Here is a 24,250-nt window from a genome sequence, read left to right on the forward strand (position 1 = left end):
TCTCCCTCTCATGTCTCTCTCTCTATCTATCCGCTCTCATGGTCTCTCTCTCTCTCATCTCGCTCTCATGGTCTCTCTCTCTCGTTCTCTCTTATGGTCTCTCTCTCTCTCTCATGGCCTCTCTCTCCTCGGGGTCTCTCTCACTCATGGTCTCTCTCTCGGGGTCTCCTCACTCGATGGGTCTCGGACTCTCTCCTCTATCTCCGCTCTCATGGTTGTCTCTCTCTCTCGTGTTCTCTCTTTTATGGTCTCTCTCTCTCTCTCATGGCCTCTCTCTCGTGTGACCGGGAGAGGTCTGCTACTCCACACTGCTGATTGGTGATCCATGACTCTCATCCCATCATCGTCTGTATGGAGCGAGATCAGAGACCCATTGAAGACATAGACCATGACTGACGAGAAGAGACGTCGAATGGAGACCATGTTCGATGAAACTCTCTCGATACCCAATGATGAGATGCAGAAGACAGTTAGAGAGACCATGTGTGAGGAACCCATGTTGTGAGAGAGACCAGTGTGAGAGAGAGACCATGAGAAATGGGAGAGATGTACCCTATTGACGAAGCATGGCTACGAGTACTGAGCACCCTCCAGTCTACTTTGACGAGACAGAGCAACATAAGGTGTCGTTGTTCGATGACTCGAGACCATGGTGAGAGTGACACACATGGCCCATTGGAACGAGATGACCCATGGAGAAGAGACATGTGATTGTCGGAATCGTGAGAGTAGACACAATACATTGACATGGAGAAAACCGGAAAGTGGAATTAAACTGAGAGACCATGTATAAGAATTAATGCTTCGCAACTCTACTCAGCGAGAATCGTAGGGAGTACACATCGTACTTACTAACACATTGTTACTCGCCTCTCCACCACGAGAAGACATAGGTCATTGAGATTAAATATCTCCACAGACTCACTCTCGGGAAGAAAGTGGAGATAGGGTGCTTCGACTGACTTCACCGTTGAGTGAGAGAAGACCATGTTCCTTTCTCACACCGTCCCATTACTTGTGAACAGAGAACCTGATACCACTGTGTATGAGGAGAGGAGAGGAGTGAGACTCATCGGTGTTTATGTTTCCACGTTGTGCTGTTTGAATGTGGCTTTTTCATTCTGTCTGGTGAGATGACTGGAGAGTAAGAACGAACTCTCTCACGGGCATACAATGGTTTCTCTCTCTTCTCTCTCTATAGTGGTCTTCTCCATCTTCTCATGCGTCTCTGACTCCTCCACCATGAGATGCGAGAAGGGCATTACGAGGTCTCTCCTCGATCCGCTCACACTAAGAGGAGAAAGGAGCGGTGCGAGAATAGGAGCAGGGCGGGATGAGGGGTTCTGCTCTCAGAGCACGGATTTCTGGATGAGTCTGAGAGGAAGAGGAGGTTAGACCGGATCATTCCTCGATAACCTTATGAGTGATGCGATTATCTAGTTCTTTCTTCTCTCCTCCTCACACATGAGAGGACGAGAGAGAGGTGGTTGGGGTTAGAGAGTCAGAGAGGATGAGATTTATGATTCCTCTGACCACTGGAAAGCCGACGAACGGGCGAGGACAGGAAGAGAGGAGGATAAGGCGAGCGAGATGGAAGGGAGTAGAGGCTTAGAGCGGTTAGAATTCCTCTGTCTCAATCGGACATTGGGTAGAGGTGAGGAGAGAGTGATGCTATGAGTTGGACCACGTCTGTTTTTTTTTCCTCTATACATCTCGAACAGTTGTGGTCAACAGTCACTCTTCTCCTCCTCCCTACTCTCTCATGAAATTGTAGAGGTAGGTTCTCTTTTGAGATCTCGTGATCCATCTATTGGTTATTGGTCCTGTGCACCCTGATGAGTCTTGAGAGACTCACACGGAGACCATGAACTGGGTCCAAGAGATCTCTCTCAAACGAGACCACGAATCAGAGATAGAGAGGCCATGGTATTTGATAGACTCGAGTATCGTCACACGATAGAGAGAGATATAGATGAACGAGAACTACCTCTGCATCACGAGAGAACATGGACGACCAGTGATCTCTCTCGCCGTCTACAATATAGCGCAGTGAAATCTCTTCCTACGACATAGGCGAATGGATTGTTCCCTCTCTCGTCTCAAATGAGAGGTTCTCTCTCTCATGTCTTGAGTGGAGATGAGTCTCTGCGTAGCGATCGACACCCGAGACCCCATCGGTATCTCTCACCACAAAGGATGAGGTCTTCTCTCTTCACGCGACAATGGAGGACTCTCTCTCACACGAGAGAGAGCGAAATAAGACAGAGACCATAACGGGCTCTCTCTTCAATTCGAACATGTGTGATGAGCCAGAGATCCCATCCCACTCTCTCACGACGAATGGTCGGCCCCTCTCAACCTAACAGAGAGAGAGAGAGAGAGAGAGAGAGAGAGAGAGAGAGAGAGAGAGAGAGAGAGAGAGAGAGAGGGGGGGGGGCTCAACATGGTGATACTTGACAGTGCCTAGCTCTCCACAAATGCTCACGCTGACAACACGACCGGAGTACAATGCATGAAAGGAGGACACGCAACTTCACTCATTCGAGGCATTGCACCTCTGTTGAACTAAACGGTTTGGTGGCTATCCTACGCACTTCCCTATCGTAGGCCATATTTGTCCATCCTTACACAAGAAACACATTTCTGCAGAAGTTCTGGGCTGAGAGTGGCTGAATACTTAACTGTAGAATAGCCACAGTAGGACCCAGACTGAGATATGAGTTCTGTATTGAGGTCAGCAGCACATAGCGGAGGGATTTCCATTTGTTTCTCTGGCAGAATAACAAAAGGCAGAGCCATTAGCCCTTGTTACTGCCGCTTCGCTATCTCCAACAAGGAAACGGAGGAGCGTGGCTCTAGCTGCTAATGTGTGTGGGTCCTCTCCCCTGAATAAGGCCAAGCTAACTCACTCCCACTTCGCTTCCACTAGATAACACACACACTGCCAAACAGTAAAGTAGGCCTGTCCACTGTAGACCTCATTAAAAGTATAAATTAATGGGGAAACTAGGATGTGAGAGAAATATTTTGGAGACTTGGTGGTTTAAATGAAGCCTCTCCCCTATATGAATTAAATCCAAAAGAAATAAGTTGTTCTGTAGTCTAGATACTGTCTCGATGGGTTCTTGTTGGCCATCGTCAATTACAACTACATCGATGGATTGATGTTTTATACACTTGGCATGGGACGGTTCAATTTGGTAGAAACTAACAAGACAAGCAGGTGTGTTTTTAAGCGACAGATGTACTAAAACGCTTCGCCCTTGATAGCGGAGAAGACGGTCTTCGCGTCAATTGAAGGAGTTTCAGTCGACTTACCTGTGACGTCTGCCGCCATCAGCCTCTCTGCTCTGATGACCTTCACCTGGACCATACCCACGTCCTTCAGGTTGTGGAACGACCTCAGCACACTCTGCAGGATAGAGGTCAGAGGTCAGGGATGAAGAGCACACTGAGTACATTACGCTTAGGGTAACCCTTTTTGAGTTCAGCAATTCACCACGGACATTCAAACGGTCACGTCAAGTGGAGTCGAACTGGCAAAATGTCCTTTTATTGTCAAGGCAGTCAACGTTTCCCCAACCTCTCTGTCTCTTTTTAAATTAATTTTGACACACACGTGTCAGAATAATATCATTACCTTCTCTATTTTGTGTGAACAGAGCGAGATACAGAGCGAACGAAAGAGCAAGAGAAAGAGCGAGAGAGAAACACACCTTTTACTGATAATAGAGATATTGCAGAGCTCAGTCACTCCCACTGAGGCATGACTGGTATTCAGGCAGTGATGTGATAGTTACTGGGCACCATCACTTATTTACTGGCCATAACTTGCCCGATACCCACACACACACACACACACACACACACACACACACACACACACCACACACACACACACACACACACACACCACACACACACACACACACACACACACACACCACACACACACACACACACACACACACACACACACACACACACACACACACCACACCACACACACACACACACACACACACACACACAGACAGACACAGGCAGACAGAGAAAAACACCTCCACTCTCTCTGTGACCTTTTCCACACTCAATGAAAACACATATCTCCATGTTAGCACCAGCATCATTGTCACTTCACACAGGTCAGACAGGCAGGCAGCACAGATAAAGCAGAGAGCTGAGGAGGTCAATGTGTGTGTGTCACGGCATAAGCATTCACACAAACACACACAAACTGACACACACACACACACACACACACACAAAGACATGCACTGAGGCCGTACTGAGAGACATGCTGGCGTGTCTTAAAAGCAGTGAAAACGCACTTCACTTCAATTTATTTCTCTCTCTGGCAATAACCCCTTACATACCCAGAGGAGTAATTATAATTTACATTTTCGAGTCAGGGCCAGGCTACAGACTTAATTTATTATAAACTCTATCAGCCTCTGCCTGTTTCCAGCGATATTATTGTTGAAAAGCCTTCGAAAAAAGATGAGAGGGGAGGAAGGAGAGGGAGAAAAAAAAAACTTTCCACATAAGTTTAATACATGATTTCTCTGAAGATATGACAGCTTGTTATTTGTGATTATTGGGGATGGCCTAAAAGAGAGAGAGAAAGAAAAAAAAAACATGGCTGATTTGTGAAGCCGGAACATTTCCATAGCAGAGGAATTTCTGATTTGCGTGGCTGCCTTTTCAGGCCCACTCAATAGACAGGCAGATAGATTGAAAAGCTCAGGAGATGAGGCCTCTTTATTTTTTTAATGAAAGGCTGTAGAATATATTTTCTCACCCTCCATCCTCCCAGCTACCAAGCTGACGAGGCTCGCTCGCTCTGGGTTCAGCCTAGCCCCATTACTGAAGAGGATCCACCCCCCATCCACCCCCCCCCTCAACCGCCTACCCGCCAGCAGGGATTGGCTGGGGAGGTGGGGTAGAGGGGGGGGTGGTAGCATGTGGCGAGGGTGAGTAAGGGGGAGGAGGGGATGGTAATATGGCGGGGCCCCGGCTTGACTGACAGCTTGTCACCGTGACGTCTTATTCCATCTCTGTTGTGGTGAAAATGAATGTCAGCGCGCCGAGCCTTATGACTCGCTGTCATCTCGGAGGAGCCTCACCTTTTATCAACGCTCCAAATAACATTTCATCCCCACCGTCTGCAGGACGGACAATCCGGTCAGGGGACATTAAATCGGATGACTGTGAAATGTCATAATAAAAATGGAATGCTAACAGCTTCCGCCTCTCTCCGCAGTTCTCTCTACCCCCTTCCTCTCCTCCTAGTTGCCCCCTCGCTGCTATGTGCGTGTTGAGGGTGAGTTATGGGGGTGTAGGGGCTGCAGGAGTGGAGTAGAGTGGAGTGGCACCACTTGAGGAGAGGTCAGTGTGTGTACCCCCAGGCCCATTAAACCCATTAGTCCAGTTCCTCCTCCCCCATTAGTATGCATAAGTCCTGCCCGCTCCCTCTTCTCGCCTCACCTTAATACAGCTGACATACCCAACACACTACAGAGCACCATCACTGGGCTTGGAAGAGGGGGGAAGTAGTGGCCACCATGTTAACATCTGAACACTGGTCGATCAAGACTTAAGGCTAAAGAAAAGACATACACAGAATGCAATTTTTGCACAGATACACTACCAAGATACAGATACACTACCAAGATACAAATACACTACCAAGATACAGATACACTACCAAGATACAGATACACTTACCAAGATACAGATACACTATCAAATTACAGATTTACACTATCAAGATACAGATACAACTACCAAGATACAGATACACTACCCAAGATACAAGATACACTACCAAGTACAGATACACTATCACCATACAGTATACACTACCAAGATTACAAATTTACACTACCAGATACAGATTACACTACCAAGATACAGATTCATCTATCAATATACAGTACTTACACTACCGATAGATACCAGAATACACTATCAAGATAACAGATACACTACCAAGATATACAGATACACTACCAAGATACAGGACACTACCAAATTATAATCATACCCTGATCAAACATACAGCTACACTACCAAGATACAGATACACTATCACCATACAGATACACTACCAAGATACAGATACACTATCAAGATACAGATACACTACCAAGATACATATACACAATCAAGATATAGATACACTATACACACATACACTATACACTATACATACATATGCAGTTGAAGTCGAAAGTTTACATACACTTCCAAGTACATTTAAACTCAGTTTTTCCCAATTCCTGACATTTAATCCTTATAAAAATTCCCTGTCTTTGGTCAGTTAGGATCACCACTTTATTTGAAGAATGTGAAATGCCAGATTAATAGTAGAGAGAATGTGTCATGCCCTGACCTTAGAGAGCCTTTTTATTTCTCTATTTGGTTAGGTCAGGGTGTGATTTGGGTGGGCATTCTAGTTTGTATATTTCTTTGTTGGCCGGGTATGGTTCCTAATCAGAGGCAGCTGTCTATCGTTGTCTCTGATTGGGGATCATACTTAGGCAGCCCTTTTTCCCACCTTCAGTTGTGGGATCTTGTCTTTGTTTGTTGCATGTGCTGCACTCCGAAGCTTTACGTTCGTTTGTATTTTAGTTTTTTTGTGTCATTTTAAATAAAATTAAATATACGCCTACTACGCTGCACCTTGGTCCGGTCATTCTACCACTAACGACGGACGTAACAGAATGATTAATTTCAGCTTTTATTTCTTCCATCACATTTCCAGTGGGCCAGAAGTTTACATACACTCAATTAGTATTTGGTAGCATTGCCTTTAAATTGTTTAACTTGGGTAAAACGTTTCGGGTAGCCTTCCACAAGCTTCCCACAATAAGTTGGGTGAATTTTGGCCCATTCCTCCTGACAGAGCTGGTGTAACTGAGTCAGGTTTGTTGGCCTCCTTGCTCGCACATGCTATTTCAGTTCTCTCCAAATATTCAAGAGGATTGAGGTCAGGGCTTGTGATGGCCACTCCAATACCTTGACTTTGTTGTCCTTAAGCCATTTTGCCACAACTTTGGAAGTATGCTTAGGGTCATTGTCCATTTGGAAGACCCATTTGCGACCAAGCTTTAACTTCCTGACTGATGTCTTGATGTTGCTTCAATATATCCACATAATTTTCCTCCCTCATGATGCCATCGATTTTGTGAAGTGCACCATTCCCTCCTGCAGCAAAGCACCCCCACAACATGATGCTGCCACCCCCGTGCTTCACGGTTGGGATGGTGTTCTTCACAAGCAAGCAAATCCCCCTTTTTCCTCCAAACATAACAATGGTCATTATGGCCAAACAGTTCTATTTTTCTTTCATTAGACCAGAGGACATTTCTCCAAAAAGTACGATCTTTGTCCCCATGTGCAGTCGCAAACCAACTTTTTTATGGCGGTTTTAGAGCAGTGGCTTCTTCCTTGCTGAGCGACCTTTCAGGTTATGTCGATATAGGACTAGTTTTATTGTGGATATAGATACTTTTGTACCTGTTTCCTCCAGCATCTTCACAATGTCCTTTCCTGTTGTATCTGTATATTGATAGTGTATCTGTTTCTTCATATTGTATCTGTATCAGATACAGCCCAGAATCGAACCAGGATCTGTACTGACGCCTCTAGCACTGAGTTGCAGTGCCTTAGACAGCTGCGCCACTCGGGAGCCAACATATCTGTATCTTGATAGTGTATCTGTATCTTGATAGCGTATCTGTATGTTGACAAGGTATCTGTATCTTGATAGTGTATCTGTGGCCTGATAGTGTACCTATATCTTGATAGTGTACCTATATCGTGACAGTGTATCTGAATTGCTAGTGTATATTTATCTTGATAGTGTATCTATAAATATATAGTGTATCTGTATCTTGATAGTGTATATGTGTCTTGATAGCGTATCTGTATGTTGATAGTGTATCTGTTTCTTCATAGTGTATCTGTATGTTGGCCTCCGAGCGGCACAGCGGTCTAAGGCACTGCATCTCAGTGATAGAGGCGTCACTACAGATCCTGGTTCGATCCTGGGCTGTATCTGATACAGATACACTATGAAGAAACAGATACACTGTAAAGTGACTATTGATCTTGATAGTGTATCTATATCTTGATATCGTATCTGTATGTTGATAGTGTATCTGTATGTTGACAAGGTATCTGTGTCTTAATAGTGTATCTGTATCTTGGTAGTGTATCTGTATCTTGGTAGTGATCTGTATGTTGATAGGGTTATATGTTAATTGATAGTGTATCTGTATCTTGGTTAGTGTAATCTGTATCTTGGTAGTGTATCTGTATCTTGATAGTGTATCTGTGTCTTGATAGTGTATCTGTATGTTGATAGGGTATATGTATATTGATAGTGTATCTGTATCTTGGTAGTGTATCTGTATCTTGATAGTGTACCTGTATCTTGGTAGTGTATCTGTGTCTTGGTAGTGTATCTGTATATCTTGGTAGTGTACCTGTATCTTGTGTAGTGTATCTGTATCTTGGTAGTGTATCTGTATCTTGATAGTGTATCTGTGTCTTGATAGTGTATCTGTGTCTTGATAGTGTATCTGTGTCTTGATAGTGTATCTGGTATGTTGATAGGGTATATGTATATATTGATAGTGTATCTGTATCTTGGTAGTGTAATCTGTAATCTTGGGTAGTGTATCTGTATCTTGGATAGTGTATCTGTATCTTGATATATCGTGTATCTTGGTTTGTTAGTGTATCTGTATCTTGGTAGTGTATCTGTAGTCTTATGGTAGTGTATCTGTATCTTGATAGTGTATCTGTATCTTGGATAGTGTACCTGTATCTTGGTAGTAGTTATCTGTATCTGTTAGTGTATCTGTATCTTTGGTAGTGACATGTATCTGTAGTGTAATGCTGGTAAATCTTGGTAGTGTATCTGTATCTTGGTAGTGTATCTGTATCTTGATAGTGTATATGTACCTTGATAGTGTATATGTATGGTAATAGTGTATATGTACCTTGATAGTGTATCTGTATCTTGATAGTGTATCTGTATCTTGATAGTGTACCTGTATCTTGGTAGTGTATATGTATCTATCAACATACATATACACTATCAAGGTACATATACACTATTACCATACATATACACTATCAAGGTACATATACACTATCAAGATACCTATACACTATCAAGATACCTATACACTATTACCATACAGATACACTATCAAGATACAGATACAATGAATTGAATGCAACCAACACATGCACTGCATACACAGCGTCCTACAGTAAACCCTCCACGTTTCTCATCGTGGTAGAATAGCTAGAGAGACAGCAGTCTGTCAGTCCATTGGGCAGTACCGGGCACAATAGACACAATAAGAGCCAAACCTATTACATGGGGGATATACCACACCTAACATCTACAAGCCCACCCATGTCCCTCCACTGTTCATCAAACATACGAATGGTTATGAAATCCTAGGCCCAGAGTATAATAGAGACATATAGGATGGGGAAAATGGTCTGTGAGAAGCCCAACATCTCCAGAACCCACTCTCAGGTGTGCATTATCAGTTGTCTTCAATGGCGGCAGATTAGGGAAGGGGAAACGCCTGCGATACACGCTTACCTCGGAGAGCTAACGGGCTAACGTCTACATCCTGTTCCCACATGCTATTAAACCAGGGACTTAACGTGGACGGTGGGGGCGGAGAGTGGGGAGGTTCAATAGCCCGGCCCTGTGGCCCTCCCTCCTCTCCTCTCCTCTAGCAGCCAGATGAAAGCTGAAAGTCATCTGATATGTCAGCGGTGCGTTAATGATGCCGGGCCGGGCCGGTGGTGAGAAGCCGGGGACGGAGGAAGGATTTAATTGCGTTTGTTCCTCACCTATACGTTTTTAAGGAGCCAGCATATGTGCTTCAAAGCCCAGGCGCTATGACGATGACAATGCATGGCACTTGTAACTCCCACCGACAACCCCCTTCCGTAAGTCGTTTATTGGTTAGTTGATGGGGGGTGAGGGCGCAGGTTAGCTGGTGTGTTAGGGAGGTTGCAGTGATTAGCACTAGCGGGTGCTTTGTACGGCCCGTCTGCTAGACAGCTGATTCCATACTGATGATATGAGGGAAGACATTCGCCTGAGCAATGCTTCGCCCACACCTCCTTACGCATACACATATTCACGAACACATGCACACACACACCCGAGACACACACACACACACACATTCAGACGAATCTGCTTTGGAGAGTATTGTACAGCATTAGTAGCGACACTTGCTGGTATCGGTCTGCCTTGATAAGGTACATCTTTATTAAATTCTCTCATTGAAAGGGCATCAGTCAGGGGAAGAGGAATAAGCTAATGACGGCAGTCCTCTTCAAACCAAACCATACCACACTCTCCCTCACCGACTCACCCCCCCCATCCCTCCATCCTCCACTTGCTGCTAGTCGGCTTGCCAGTGGGGTGGTCGGTGGGAGACAGAGAGCATAGCCGGCACAGAGAGACCAAGAGCGAGCGAGAAAACGAAGGAGAGAAGATGGGGGGGGGGGAATGTCTCTCCTTTACAGAACAGAAAAAGGGGGGCGGCAGTTGTGAAAGGTGAAATAGCTTTTTCTTTTCATTTTGCACGCCTACCCCTTCCAGCGCAACCCTTACCCCTTACCTCTCGCTCCCTATTACACACCCACACCCACACATCCCCCTCCCCGCCCTTGCTCTAAGTGTGCTTAGGAAGAGATTCGCGTCCGCCGCCTGTCTCGGTCCTAGAGCTCCCTCCTCTGAGCATGGGACGCCACTACAGCGTGGGGAGTGCTCTCGTGGCCAGCCAATGAGGTGCTAGCGTGGTATGTAGGTCACGCGTCCGTGGTTGGCCTGTGGAGCGCTCTCCACTGGAGCTCACCCAGATCAACACCACAACCCAGCAGACTCTAAACTTAAAGTTAGAGCACAGTTTACACACACACACACACACACACACACACACACACACACACACACACACACACACACACACACACACACACACACACACACACACACACACAATCAAATTCCCACATACAAACAAATGAAGTAGGTTGCTAGAATATGGTGCAACTACAGAGAAACAAAACACACACACAGCGTGATAGAGGAATGAGCATTTCCTGTCTTAATGAAGGAGCACAGCACAGCGCTGGGACGTATGCTGAGACTCCTCCAGGCCTCAATCTGCATTATCAGCGTGTTAAGCAACTGCCATCAGACAACGTACTGTTGATATGTGACGAGTGTCCCCTGTCAGGGCTGTCAATGCGTGAGCTGCAGTGCCCAGGTTGTGTGTGTGTGTGTGTGTGTGTGTGTGCGCGAGAGCGTGTGCATGTGTGTCTTTGTGCTGGGCCGATGGCTGAGAGTGACAGCAAGTGAAGGGTTAACAGCGCTAAGACAAAGGCACAGGCGGAGTGTATTGTGCTGTGTGGAGGGCCTCAGGAACACAGGGGGCCTAGGACTCCTCAGAGAGACACCAAGCCTTTTTCAGCTAACAGGCACACACACAGACGCGGACACACAGGCATACAAACAGTAACACACTAGCAGACACCACAGATCCTTTTAAATATTCAAAAATAATAATATTCACACCCACTCACATTATGGTATAAAAACACACACTAATGGAGAGAAGGGAGGGATTCACGGCAGCTTCAGTTTCAATAGAACCTGTCAGAGTAGGTCTTCTCTCTTAACCCCCTCTTTTCTTTCTCTTCTCTGTACCCCATCCTCTCATCTACGGTCCCCTCCCCTCTTTCAGCGGTAGTTACCAGGTCAAAGCCCAGCCAGGTCACTCGAGATCCAAGGCGATATTTGACATTCGTTCAGGTCGCCAGGACGTCGGGGGATGCCTTCAAAACCAGTCACTAGGGGCAACGGTGAGCGCCATTCCCATTAAGTAGGCTTGCAGCTTGCTAGGGTGTTATGGATGGGGATGGCGGATGGGCGTCAGCCGCGACCCCCGGCTCCAAGGGTTGCGTGTTCAATCCCAGTGGTAGCCACAAATGTGTTTCTATTGTTACATACACTGGGGGCGGCAGGTAGCCTAGTGGTTGGAGCGTTGGGCTAGTAACCAAAAAGTTGCTAGATCAAATGCCCGAGCTGACAAGGTAAAAAAATCTGTCGTTGTGCCCCTGAACAAGGCAGTTAACCCACTGTTCCTAGGCTGTCATTGTAAATAAGAATTTGTTCTTAACTGACTTGCCTAGTTAAATAAAGATAAAATAAATAGGTGTATTGAAATGTGTTTTTACTGTTACATACACTGGACAGGTGCATCAATATGACGCCCTGGTTGGAAATGTGATCCAATGGAAACAAGTTGTGACAAAGTGTTGCTGCTTGATGTCTTCACACGAGGGAGCAGGAGAGACCTAGAGCCTGAGTCTTGTCACTTAGGCCTCTTCCATGAAGGTCACCTACTGACACACGCACACACACACAAACTCACATATCTCTGTAGTATCTGGTGTCTCTCGTGTGGGTCATCCAGAATATTGACCGACAGGTCCGAGATGGACACTGCTGTAGCCCCCGTGAGTGTGACCAGCAGCACCAGCATGCCCTCGCCCTCCTCCAGCGGTACGTCCAACTTATGAGTGTGCTCTTTACTCAGCGGCGACAGGTCAATCAAACACCTGAAACACACACACGTTTTAATTACAGATATACCGGTATATAGACTCTGACATTGAGAGGAATAGGGTGGGGATGATAGTGAGAAAGAGTGAGACAAGTGGGTGAAAGCAGGAGAAAGTGGGGAAGAGAAAGAGCGAGGTAGAAAATAAGAGATTCTTTTTAACGTATTTCCTTCAGTCAGTCGACAGGTCTCAATAATCACTGTGCTTTTACTGTAGTCTGCCAGTCATTTGTAAATATGTTGCATGATTATGGCACATGGTTGCTTTGTTCAGTCCAATTCACCAAGAGACCGGGAGAGAGAGAGACCGAGGCGAGACAGGAAGAGAGAGAGAGAGGTTGAGAGACCGGCGAGACAGAGAGAGGAGAGAGAGAGGAGAGAGAGAGAGGTCGAGAGAGAGGAGAGAGTTTTGAGAGAGAGAGAGAGAGAGAGAGAGAGAGGTTGAGAGAGAGAGAGAGAGAGAGAGAGACCGAGAGAGACCGAGAGAGACCGAGCGAGAGAGAGAGAGGTTGAGAGAGAGAGAGAGGTTGAGAGAGAGAGAGAGAGAGAGAGAAGAGAGAGAGAGAGGCTGAGACAGGGGAGAGAGAGGTTGAGAGAGAGAGAGAGAGAGAGAGAGAGAGAGAGAGAGAGAGAGAGAGAGAAGGTTGAGACAGAGAGAGGCTGAGACAGGGGAGATTTTTTTAGTTTTCCAGTGAGTCAGTGGTGCAATGGGAAGCAGGCAGGCACACTGGTGCTCAATGTGTGTGCGTGCGTGTGTTAATGAATCTGTCAGTAGGTCCTGGACAGAGGGGTGACGTGGACATCAGTGGGCCTGGAACATGACTCAACCAGATGGGTATTTAAGGAGGGGGAAATAGTCAATTACAAGCAAGGACCAGTGGACACTAGCTCTCCAGGAAGAGGTATGGAGAAATGCAAAACGAGCTCCTCCAATCTCCTCTCCTAGCTATTAGTCTCCTGTCTTAGTGAGGACTTGTCAAACACACGTTCGCGCACACACGCACATGTAGCGAACATGAGTCGGGCTAACGGTTTAGCGAACTCAAAAGCAGTGTCACCCTCGGCCCAAGAGGGAATCTCACATCAAATACACACACGGCAGAGGGGCAGCAGCGTAGCCTAGTGGTTAGAGCGTTGGACTAGTAACCGAAAGGTTGCAAGATCAAATCCCAGAACTGACAAGGTACTAATCTGTCGTTCTGCCCCTGAACAAGGCAGTTAACCCACTGTTCCTAGGCTGTCATTGTAAATAAGAATTTGTTCTTAACTGACCTGCCTAGTTAAATAAAGGTATAAAATACCCTTAGAGCATTCTATCAAAGACAGGAGGGAGACTACTGGTGTTGTTGAAAAATGAACAAAAGTGTGTGTGTGTGTGTGTGTGTGTGTGTGTGTGTGTGTGTGTGTGTGTGGCCCACCTGCCCATGAAGTCGTCCTTCTTGCCTGCGTCTTTGTCCCAGACGGTGATGTCGATGAAGCCTCCCTGCTCCTCATACAGATGGAAGTCAAACTGCTCTCTCCACTGGGGGTTCAAAGTCTTGGGTATCGTCTGCCGAGTGGAGCACACAAAAAGAGGGATATGTGCGCAGCAAATTTGCAATCGGAATTTTAACACCCACAGGTTTTTAAATGTAACACTTTCTTAGAAATGATATGTGACCATCACAAATAGTGTTAATAAACTAACACAACCAAGAGTGTTGGGTCCCTAACACCATGGGTGTTGCAAATTCTGATGTAAATGAACACTTTATTATAGCTGGTGCTGTTACACTTTCTCATTGTTAGGGGATTAATACGTGGTGTTACAGTAACTTGTTTTGGGGTGTTGTTTTAACACTGTAGGGTGTAAAGCCGTATTTGCATATTTATTTCCCAGGATGCCTTTTGAATGAATTTACCACCCCGGTACCACCCATGACTGTGTTTGCGTAGCGTGTAAAAATCATCTGTCCTCGGTTGCAACACTCACTACCGAGTTCCAAACTGCCTCTGGAAGCAACGTCAGCACAATAACTGTTCGTCAGGAGCTTCATGACATGGGTTTCCTGGAGTGATGAATCACGCTTCACCATCTGGCAGTCTGACGGACGAATCTGGGTTTAGCAGATGCCAGGAGAACGCTACCTGCCTCAATGCATAGTGCCAACTAAAGTTTGGTAGAGGAGGAATAATGGTCTGGAGCTGTTTTTCATGGTTCGGGCTAGGCCCCTTCGTTCCAGTGTAGGGAAATCTTAACGCTACAGCATACAATGACATTCTAGATGATTCTGTGCTTCCAACTTTGTGGCAACAATTTGGGGAAGGCCCTTTCCTGTTTTAGCATGACAATTCCCACGTGCACAAAGCGAGGTCCATACAGAAATGGTTTGTCGAGATCAGTGTGGAAGAACTTGACTGGCCTGCACTGAGCCCTGACCTCAACCCCATCGGGGTTGGGATGAATTGGAACACCCACTGCGAGCCAGGCCTAATCGCCCAACATCAGTGCCCGACCTCACTAATGTTCTTGTGGCTGAATGGAAGCAAGTCCCCGCAGCAATGTTCCAGCATCTAGTGGAAAGCCTTCCCAGAAGAGTGGAGGCTGTTATAGCAGCAAAGGGGATTCAACTCCATATTAAAGCCATGATTTTGGAATGAGATGTTCGACGAGTAGGTGTCCACATCCGTTTGGTCATGTATTGTAATGCTAAAGTAACAATTGGCTAGGAAATGGGTTGGAAGGTCCAGTACGTGAGGGCTGGTGTAGGTACCTTGCTCTTGTATTTCTGATGGCCCAGTCTGAATTTGACGTAGGGGTCACTGAAGCCGTTGGCGTCCATAGGCTGGAGGTCGCGAGCCTCAATCAGACTGATGCTCACTATACTCTCCACAGCTGAGCTTTCCTGTGGACATCTGACAACGCATACTTGAATGCAGCTGCTGCGTACACCACACACCCAGACACACAACACACCCACACACACACACACACACACACACACACACACACACACACACACACACCACACACCACACACACACACCACACACACACACACAGCAGCTCAGCGACAAACACACACACACACACACAGAAACAGACAGTCAAATCACAGTATTCTATCTGTAGACACACAGCAATACATATGACAGACATGAAGACCATACAAAGAGATGGAGGCAAAGGAATAAACACACAGTCCAACACAGAAACATTGGAGTCAACTTCTGGTTCAGAGCTCGCCCATTATGCTGTGGATCACTCCTGTACATTGTAATATAGATACTGTACCTGATCTGGGTTCAGATCCCACCCCTGACGCTTCTACTGTCCACTCTACAGGCTTTACGACCCAGCCTACACAGTCACAACCTAACAATGGACATCTCTGTGTTTTCACCTGGACCTGTGTTGATAAAGTGTCTCACAGTTGGAGTGCTGATCTAGGATCAGTTTAGCTTTTCAGATCATAAAGAATAAGACTATGGACAGGGGTGGGGGCTAATTATAGACCAGCACTCTTTGAGATGCTTTATGAACACAGGCCCCGGTCTATGAGTCTTTGAGTGACAGCAGTAGAATATAATAAAACCCATTGAGCTGTACCACTGACAGCATGTATTCTGATTGATGCTCCTCCCCCTCAGTTTAAAACCCATCTTCGAACCGTTTCCTAATCGCTTACAGGCTAATTTAACCTCGGCAGGAGTCACACATCTATTGCTCGCTTGTGCGGGGAGAGAAAAAACACAAAAACAAAGCCCGTCGGTACTTATTTGTCAAACAAACACATCTCTATGAGTTATCTCACTGTCTCCCTGCCTCATTTGGAGGGGCCTCATTAGCATATCTTTTGTTTGGAGTGAATTTCATTAAACTGTGAACAAACCCTGGCGCACAAGCAGCAGCGCTTTGATGTGGAGACGAGGCCTATTCATTTCCATTCTCCAGACATGAAACAATGAGAGCCGGGCTCTGTGTGATACTACCAGCCATACCCGCACTACTGTACAGTCAGTCCAGGTAACCTACCACACTATGTTGTCATGCTAATGGTGAAGGATGCCGCTCTATGCTATGCTCTAAGCTAACTCCTCTTCCGGTGAAAAGCCTAATTGGGAGGCCGCGTTATTGTATTGTTGCTACATATCGCTCGTTATGTAAAAACCCATGGCCCGATTTGGATTAGGAATGAACAGATTCAACACCCCACGCCCAAAGTAGAGCAGGGAAAATATGAGGGTAAGTGTCGGGTTGAAATCCCTTATTGAAAATAACAATCAATTTAGGAGCTGATATAGTCTAAACCGAAAGCCCTGTGTGATTGAACTCTTCAACTTATGTGATAACGAAGAGGCATGAGCTGGCTTTTCTGGACTTGAAGGGAAGCTGATGTCAACTATTTTAGTGTTATAATTATGCCACGGTGGTTCGTGCATTGTTTGCATGTGTTGAGTCCAGCACTATTCTGGCTTGATTAAAGAGGAGAGGGTGTATAAATAACTGTGGAGGGAGGGAGGCAGACACACAGGAGAAGTAGGGCTTGGTGGGGAAGTGCAGCAGTTAGTTAGCGCTGGAGATAATTCCCGAGTCACAGGCGGGATGGCCCAGTTTGGAGCTTCAAAGGTTTGGTTTTGGGGGGGAAGCACTACAGCAGAATGTCCGCACCACTCCAACCAGAGACACACTCAAACGATGTTACTGTCTCTCGATATAAACTCAAACAAACTTTTACTCAACTGTACTCGACTGTACTCGACTACACGCCTTCCGATCGAGAATGCTGCTCTCAGAAACATAGACAAATGTGGGAAGTTGTTTGTCATCAAGAGTCCATCCATGGGGTTTGGTTTCAAATGAGACAGAGACATAAAGCCTACTGGTTTTGAGCTCCCGAGGGCTTCTATGATGCAGAGGGACAAACAGGATACAGAACATGAATAGCCAATGGCTACAGACACATGTGCCACATGCATAGGCCAATGTAAAGGAGAAGCAGCGCCGGGACCAGCATTCCTTCTGTAGTAAGGAAATAATAGAGAGCAAAGATGAGGAACATAGGTTAAGGGTCAATCTGCTAGGCATGATGGGAAATCAAACGGGTATTCACAGGGTGGATGTCCTCATGAGGTAAAAGGGTCTCGTCTCAGACCTGGGAGATCTAGCTCGATAGCAAGTAAACCTCCAACACACAAAGACACACCTCTAAAACTATCCCTCCATCCAAAAGGTGCTCTCTCACTCTCTCATCACAAGTTCCTTCTCTGAACCTCCTCTTTTCCCTTTCTCCTAAAGAAACATGTATATATTTTTTCTCAGGACTATCTACAATCTTCAAACTAAGACCATTAAGGGCCAGCCATTTCTTGGCTTCAGTTTGGGCCTGAAGTTGAGCCTGGTGAGCCTCTGTAAAGAGACTGAACTGCTGCCTCAGTCACATAGGCCCCTTAACAATGTGAGAGGTATAGAGATGACAGGGGAGAAAGAGTCACTTTATTGTCTCACCCATCAGCTGCAATACACTAGTCTGGCTAATACCAAACTCAAAGTCCCATGGAGGCTGGTGGGAGGAGCTGTAGGAGGACAGCCTCATTGTAATGGCTGGAATGGAATTAATGGAACAGAGTCAAACATGTGGTTTCCATGTGTTTGATACCGTTCCATTTATTCCATTCTGGCCATTACAATGAGCCCCTCCTCCTATAGCTACTCCCACCAGCCTCCTCTGCTGGAAAGGCTGTTTTGACGTTGTTCCTTCCATTACAACTGTTGGATTTTCAAATCCAAACAGCTTTCTACCCCCCCGGAAAAAAATTATATAATTTGAGGGAACCAATCAATGTTTCTGCTAAATATTCGGAGCGAATATTGCACTAACAAACGTCCTCCTTTCCAGACCAGTGAGTCACAGTGCTTCCTTGCTGGTTGTATCAGCCTGACTAGCAAAACACTGGACTTGTTCCAGTAGGGTCTTGGCAAACTGCTTTCAAGTGCCACACTCCATAACTTAACAATTATAACTTACAACCCTGATTAGTTACTATATATAATTAAAATAGTATCTATTTTTATATTTCAGGCACAAAGAATATGAAATCACGGTCTAAACATTCAACTATAGTTTCAGGATTGATTCTTGGCTGTAACCTTAAAGACTGGTGCCCAAATCGCAATTTGAGGTTACTATGTTACAATGGCTACATTTTCACACGATTCTTTAGCTTCTGGTCACTATAAAGAGACCAAAAATTCAGTCAAAGTACAGAAGACCCCATCTGGACTTTTTATTTATTTAGCTAGGCAAGTCAGTTAAGAACAAATTCTTATTTTCAATTAAGGCCTAGGAACAATAGGGTTAACTGCCTTGTTCAGGAGCAGAATGTCAGATTTTTTCCCTTGTCAGCTCTGGGATTCGATCTTGCAACCTTTCGGTTACAAGTCCAACCCTCTAACCACTAGGCTACCTGCCGCCCCTAACCACTAGGCTGCCTGCCGCCCCTAACCACTAGGCTGCCTGCCGCCCCTAACCACTAGGCTGCCTGCCGCCCCTAACCACTAAGGCTGCCTGCCGCCCCTAACCACTAGGCGCCTGCCGCCCCTAACCACTAGGCTCCTGCCGCCCAACCACTAGGCTGCCTGCCGCCCCTAACCACTAGGCTGCCTGCCGCCCCTAACCACTAGGCTGCCTGCCGCCCCTAACCACTAGGCTGCCTGCCGACTAACAACAAGCATGCTCTGTACATCCAGTATACCTGCTACTCGTCACTGCTCTCAGTTCCACCTTTCTGTATAACGCAGCTTGAGGGAAATAAAACATGATGGAGTGGGAACTGATAAAGGTGACAGGGAGAAGGGGCTGGGTCTCCACCCGAACCCAGGACAGCAGAGGGGTTTGGGTGGGTAGAGTAGGTCGGTAGTTGGTATTAGAGGTAACATGCCATGTATTACCTTATTGGATCGTTTCCAGCTCCTTCTCAAAAGCATGGTCTGTAAATGAGACAAAGCAGTTATCGGACGCTGGAGAGCTTAGAGCTGCAGGGGATCAGAGGTCAGAGGTCAGCCCAGGAGGAGGCAGGGTGAGGAGGACGGTCACAGGCAGCCAAAATAAGCAACACATTCAGTAAGAAGCGCGGCCACCCACAACGGCCCATATATACTGTGCTGCACACACACAGGGGACAGGTATATATGTGTGCTAGCGCACACACACACTGGCAGACAACCTGCAAATACAGTCCCTCATGACTCTCTAAGCCTACACTTGGCCCTAACGCGTCAATACCTGCAGATCTCAAGGGTATGTGTAGGTGTAACCCGTGTAGAGGAGGTCCTTCAACCATATTGCTTCCACCTTACAGATCTGCAAATATTGAAGGGTTTTTAGGGCCAAATGGATGGTTAGGAAGTGATTTGGGACCGGCTAACACACTCCAGGATTAACCAGTGATGGCGAAAGCATCTGTGTATGTGTGTGTGTGTGTATCTGGGCATTCGTTTCTTAGACATTAGTAGTCATTATGTTAAGGTTATTTTCCTGTTTCTGATTACCATGTAGTACAGTATTTTATGAAATGTGAACATATAAATGTGAATCGTCTGTCTAGTTTTGATTGTAGTTTGTCATGGACTTGAATTCAATATTTCATTTTGCCCAGTAGGTGGCGATAGAGAACAACATCCATACTGTGTAGTGTTGCTGTGACCTTGTGCTCCTTTTCACAGTTTGAGGGATCCAAAAGGATGCTTAACCCAAATACAGTTTATATGTTGTGTCAAATGTGGATTCCGGGAATTATCGAACCAAATAAGGAGCAAAATTAATACATCAGATCAAACAGAATAAAACATTTCCCCCAAGACTCTCCTCTTGTTCTATATCAAACATGCAGGGGTCCAATTAACCAAACAAATAATTGAACATAAATAAATACGACTCTGAAACATTGAGCACGTCCACAGAGGGAAGGATGCACATCATTAGGAGCAATATTACCCAACACTCTTTGAAAATGGCACATCGTTTTTTGTTTCTTCTAAAAGCAAATTGTTTGTTGTGCGTGCGTGCTCAAATCTTTTTTCTCCAGTAGGTCTACTATACTGCAAATTCATTTCCACCAGTGGAAAGATGGATTGTATACAGTTCAGCAGCTCATAGAGACTATCTATCATTGGCTCGGTGATGTATTACGGAGCCGTGCCGTTGGCTGGGGAGACATTTCCTCTGAGCCAAATTGAAGTGAGAATGAAAGGGATACTTCAGGATTTGACCATTTTTATGTCTTTGTGTCCAGTATGAAGGAAGATGGAGGTAGTTTCTCAAGCCAATGCTAACTAGCGTTAGCGCAATGGCTAAAGGTCTATGGTATGTTCTAGCACGCTGGCAGATACCCATAGACTTCCAGCCATTGCGCTAACGCTAGTTAGCATTGGCTTGAGAAACTACCTCTAACTTCCTTCATTCTGGACCGAGGAACTTGAAGCTGTCGACCCACTCCACTACAGCCCGATCAATGTGGACATTTCCTGTACTCCACGATCAGATCCTTTGTCTTGCTGACGCTAAGGGAGAGGTTGTTGTCCTGGCACCACACGGCCAGGTCACTGACCTCCTCCCTATATACTGTCTCATCGTCGTCAGTGATCAGGCCAACCGCTGTCGTGTCGTCACAAATATGAATGATGGTGTTTGAGTCGTGAACGGCCACGCTGTCGTGGGTGAACAGAGAGTACAAGGAAGAGACTAAGCAAGGACCTCTGTGGGGCCCCCATGTTAATGGTCCAGTGTGGCGGATATGTTGTTGCCTACCTTCACCACCTGGGGTGGCACCTCAGGAAGTTCAGGATCCAGTTGCAGAAGGAGGTGTTCAGTCCCAGGGTCCAGAGCTTAGTGATGAGCTTGAAGGGCACAATGGTGTTGGGATATGTACGCACGGTGACTGTGGAGACGATTTCATCGGAGCACTTATTAATGAAGCCGGAGACTGATGTGGTAAACTCCTCAATGTTATCGGATGAATCCCGGAACATATTCCAGTCTGTTCAAGCGAAACAGTCGTGTAGCTTAGTATCCAATTCATTGGACCACACAGCGTGTCACTGGTACTTCCTGTTTGAGTTTTTACTGGTGAGCAGGAATCAGGAGGATAGAGTTATCGTCAGATTTGCCAACTGGAGGGAGAGCTTTGCATGTGTTTCTGTGTGTGGAGTAAAGGTGATGTAGAGTTTTTTCGCCTCTAGTTGCACTTGTTACATGCTGGTAAAAATAAGGTAAGACAAATTTCAGTTTCTCTGCAATAAAATCACAGGCAACTAGGAGAGCCGCCTCTGGATGTACATGGTCTTGTTTGCTTATGGCCCTATACAGGTCGTTGAGAGTGGTCTTGTGCCAGTATTGTTTTTTTGGAGGTAAATAGACATCTACCAAAAAAATTGATGAAAACGCTCTTGGTAAATAGTATGGTCTGCAGCTTATCATGAGGTATTCTAACTCAGGCGAGCAAAACCTAGAGACTTCCTTTACATTCGCGCACCAGCTGTGGTTAACAAAGAAACACACACCTCCCCCCCTTAACCTTACCCGAAGATACCGTTCGGTCTTGACGATGCATAGAAAAAACAGCTAGATGTACAGTACCAGTCAAAAGTTTGGACACATCTACTCATTCCAGGGTTTTTCTTTTGTTTTTATTATTTTTTTAATTGTAGAATAATAGTGAAGACATCAAACCTATGAAATAACACATATGGAATCATGAAGTAACATAAAAAGTGTTAAACAAATCAAAATATATTTTCTATTTGAGATTCTTCAAAGTAGCCACCCTTTGCCTTGATGACAGCTTTGTACACTCTTGGCATTCTCTCAACCAGCTTCATGAGGTAGTCACCTGGAATGTATTTCAAGTAACAGGTGTGCCTCGTTAAAAGGTCATTTGTGGAATTTCTTTCCTTCTTAATGCGTTTGAGCCAATCAGTTGTGTTGTGACAAGGTAGGGGTGGTATACAGAAGACAGCCCAATTTGGTAAAAGACCAAGTCCATATTATGGCAAGAACAGCTTATATAAGCAAAAAGAAACCACAGTCCATCATTACTTTAAGACATAAAGGTCAGTCAATGCGGAACATTTCAAGAACTCTGAAAGTTTCTTCAAGTACAGTCGCAAAAACCATCAAGCGCTATGATGAAACTGGCTCTCATGAGGACTGCCACAGGAAAGGAAGACCCAGAGTCATTTGTTTTTCAATAGGACAATGATCCTACACTCCTCCAGGCTGTGTAAGGGCTATTTGACCAAGAAGGAGAGTGATGGAGTGCTGCATTAGATGACCTGGCCTCCACAATCACCCGACCTCAACTCAATTGAGATGGTTTGGGATGAGTTGGACTGCAGAGTGAAGAAAAAGCAGCCAACAAGTGCTCAGCATTGTGGGATCCTCAAGACTGTTGGAAAAGCATTCCTCATGAAGCTGGGTTGAGAGAATGCCAAGAGTGTGCAAAGCTGCATCAAGGCAACGGGTGGCTACTTTGAAGAATCTCAATATATATTTCATAGTTTTGATGTCATCACTATTATTCTAAAAAAGAGAAACCTTGAATGAGTACGTGTGTCCAAACTGTTGACTGGTACTGTTTATTTCCCATGTCCTTGTTCAGCCACGACGCCGAGAAATATACGATATTACAGTTCTTCAGGATCCGTTGATATGATAGTCTCAAACGGAACTCGTCCAGATCGTTCTCTTGTGATAGTACGTTCGCCAATAGAATGGCGGGTAGAGACGGTTTATTTACTCGCCATCGTAGTCTTCGTCAGGGAGATCACTAGTTTGCCTCTCTTGCACCGTCTAATCCTCTTCGGAGCCCGGGGATTAGGGCCTGGTCCGAAATGAGCAGTATGTCCAATCAGGCTTTATTGACCTTAGGACAGTTAAGATACTGATGTGGAAACAGACATTTTTCCTTTTCAATCCAAATCCTGGCACATTCAGATATGATATATACATGATTAGTTTGATGACGAGAGAGAGAGAGAGAGAGAGTGAGAGCGCGAGAGAAAGACATAAAAAATTGCGGACTTACAGCTTCCCTGAAGTCTCCCTCTTGGGCGACAGTGTGACTGCCAGGTCTAGAGTTCCAGGTCATGGTCGGGGAACTGGGGGTCCACAAGGTCAGGGTCCACATCCAGGTTTCCTGAAGTGGCAGAGGGAGGACACAGTGACCCGCACAGCACATGTAACACACATGAACACACACACTCCCTAGCAAACCTGTGTGTGTCATGTAAATCAAGTAATTTGCATTTCATAGAAGTACACTAGAGGGCAGTGGTGCAATTGATAAGTTCCATTGAAGCAAGTGTCAAGGAAAATGGGGACACAAATAGGTGATTGTGGCCTTAAGAGAGAGAGATAAGCAAACAAGGACACAATTGTGAGTGCAAAGAAAACAAAACTGATGACATGGCTGAGAGACACGGAGACAGAATGTGTTGGAGAACAATAGAGGAGAGAGAGAGAGAGAGAGAGAGAGAGAGAGAGAGAGAAAGAGAGAAAGAGAGAGAAAGAGAGAGAAAGAGAGAGAAAGAGGAG

The 24,250-nt window shown here is 45.7% G+C and overlaps 1 pseudogene; it reads right to left on the minus strand.

The window, feature by feature from the left end:
* LOC111958077 (multiple C2 and transmembrane domain-containing protein 1-like) overlaps window positions 1-24,250 on the minus strand; it is a 215,076-nt pseudogene that overhangs the window by 75,115 nt on the left and 115,711 nt on the right.

The sequence above is a fragment of the Salvelinus sp. IW2-2015 genome, linkage group LG33 (assembly GCF_002910315.2).
Source record: "Salvelinus sp. IW2-2015 linkage group LG33, ASM291031v2, whole genome shotgun sequence".
NCBI classification, from domain to species: domain Eukaryota; kingdom Metazoa; phylum Chordata; class Actinopteri; order Salmoniformes; family Salmonidae; genus Salvelinus; species Salvelinus sp. IW2-2015.